We start from the raw sequence: 3,093 nt of genomic DNA on the forward strand, positions 1-3,093 counted from the left end.
GTGAGATGAATTATTAAAGTTGGTGGGATGAATTAATGGAGTTGGTGCCATGTTCTTTTCCTCACCGACTTTAGCTACTGATTTGGACCTTATAGACAGCCGAATCTGAAAATATTTCCTTCATGAAAGTTGTAGGATTTTCTCTTATCTTTCCATAGCCACCAAGTTTGTATCATTTGAACAACCACCGACCAAGTTATACCCCACAAACCGAGGCTTGCCAATCAGTCCAGCGAGAAACAATTGTATCAATCAAATTCCAATTTTGACCTCCTAAACGACCGATTTTGCAAATGGCTATTTCTGTAAAAGTTGTGCGTTTTTCTCTTAGATTTCCATTGACACCAATTTTGCATCATTTGGACCATCACAGCCCAAGTTATGCCCTAAACACCGAGGTTTGCCAGTCAGCCCAGCGAAAACGATTTTATTGAAAAGAAAGTTTACAACCAACAATATACATATATTTCTAAAGCCTATAATTAAGCATAAATGGAGTAGGAATTAGCTACATTTGGAATAAAAGATAACTACCAAATATCATAATAATAATAGTAACCATTTTGGAAAACTGGGGTGTTACAATTCTCCCCTCCTTTAAGAAATTTCGTCCTCGAAATTTACCTGAAAATAGGAATGGATAAACTTCACGCATCTTGCTTTCTAATTCCCAGGTAGCATTTTCTTCAAAATTTCCTCCCCAAACGACCTTAACCAAAGGAATTTCCTTTCCTCTTAGTTGTTTCACCCTCGTATCATCAATTCTTAAAGGAACTGTTTCATAGGTGAGATTATCTTTCAATTGAACGTTGTCAGACTCAATGATATGGGAAGAATCATGGACATATTTTCTGAGTTGGGAAACATGAAAGACATTATGAAGATTTGAAAGAGATGGGGGTAAGGCAATTTGATAGGCTACTTCACCAATCCTTTTAAGGATTTGATAAGGACCAATGAAACGTGGAGTAAGCTTACGAGATTTTAGTGCTCTGCCTACTCCTGTCCAAGGAGTAACTTTAAGGAATACATGATCACCTTCATTAAACTCAAGGTCCTTTCTCCTCTTATCACTGTAACTCTTCTGCCTACTCTGAGCTGCTCTCATTCTCTCCTGGATCATCTTAACTTGTTCAGTAGTTTGTTGAACTATCTCAGGTCCTAAGATAACATTCTCTCCAGGTTCTACCCAACACAAGGGTGTTCTACATCTCCTACCATATAGAGCTTCATAGGGTGCCATCCCAATACTGGAATGGTAGCTATTATTGTAGGTAAATTCTATCAAAGGTAGGAAACTATCCCAACTACCCCCATGTTCTAAGATGCAAGCTCTCAACAAGTCTTCCAAAGATTGAATAGTTCTTTCGGTTTGGCCATCTGTTTGGGGATGGTAGGCTGAACTCAATCTAAGCTTAGTACCTAGAGCCTCATGTAAACTGTCCCAAAATCTAGAAGTAAACCTAGGATCTCTGTCAGAAACTATACTAGTAGGAACCCCATGCAATCTCACAATCTCACTTATGTACAACTTGGTTAGTCTCTCCAAAGAGTATCTAATGTTAATGGGAATAAAATGGGCAGACTTAGTTAATCTATCCACAATGACCCATATAATCATCCAAGTTCTTCCATGTCCTAGCTAATCCTACTACAAAATCCATCGAGATGCTATCTCATTTCCACACAGGCACATCTAAAGGTTGCAGTAAACCTGAAGGTTTCTGATGTTCTCCCTTAGCCTTCTAACATACTAAGCAAGCATACACAAATTCTTCTATCTTAGGCCACTGGAATATTTTCCTAAGGTCTTGGTACATCTTAGTGGCTCTTAAATGGATGCTAAGAGTACTCTTGTGTCCTCCCTTTAAGATCATCTTTCTAATTTCAAGATTACTAAGCACCCAAATTTATTCTTGCACCTCAAAACAACATCAATTCCAATTTTTTTTTTTTTTTTTTATTATAAATTTTAATCATATTCCTACTAATCTTTTCCACTTGGTTCACTAGAAAAGATTCTAATCTCATCCATTAATTCACTAGTTATTTTCAACCACAGTCAATTCAATGTTCCTAAAGGTAGTCTCACACATCAATCATAAGTCCCTAAATTCTCCAATCAAATCCAATCCTTAAATATATTAGTGATCATCGTAATCAAGGCATCTGTCATAATATTGATATTACTTCTATGATCATCTGTAAAGATCAAGCACCTAAGCATGTTATACATATCAAATCACTAATTTTACTGCTCCATCTTCAACCAATTCAAACCCCTATCCATCACCTTATTCTATAGTCTCATATCTTGTTACCAATATGAATCAACTAATTGTATTTCTCCAATTTATCTCAATGATCCACTTGTTACTCGAGTCACACCTAGTTTTTCACCACTAGGAGTAATCTCACAAGTCAGACTTAAATCCCTAAAAAGATCCTTCTTTCTAATCATAAGGAAAAATATAAAGGTTTCCTACTCAAAACATTGGTTACCACAATGGCTTTGGCCAAATAACCAGTAAGATCAAAATCTTATTCCTTAAAAATTTCTAACTATCTCTTTTGGTCAATAGATATTTAAAACTCTTATGATCGCTAAATACCTCAAGCTTAGAATCATATAGGTAATGTCTTCAAATCAAGGTCATGGGTAAGGTAATTCCTTCTCATAAATTCTCAATTTTCTAGAATCATAAGCTACTTATCTGTTCCTTCTTGCATCCACACTCTATCCAATCTTATCTTAGAAACATAACTATGTTCCACAAAAGACTTACTAAAATCTAGTAGTATTAACACTAGTCAATCTTGCCTTAAGAGTTGGAACTACTCTCATACTTACTATCCCACATAAAGACAATACTCCTCTTAGTGAATGTAGTTAAGGGCAAAGCTATCTTAGAAATTCCTTCAATAAATCTCCAATAATAATAAGCTAACATCATAAAACTCTTATCTTCACTAATTGGCTTAGATATCTCCCCACTTAAATACAACTTCTACCTGAGACATATCCATGTTTACCTTAACTGGAATTTACAAGAACTAGAAAACTTATCTTATACAATAAAAATAATAAATAAA

The sequence above is a fragment of the Cajanus cajan genome, chromosome 1, assembly GCF_000230855.2.
Source record: "Cajanus cajan strain Asha chromosome 1, NIPB_CcT2T_4, whole genome shotgun sequence".
NCBI classification, from domain to species: Eukaryota; Viridiplantae; Streptophyta; class Magnoliopsida; order Fabales; family Fabaceae; genus Cajanus; species Cajanus cajan.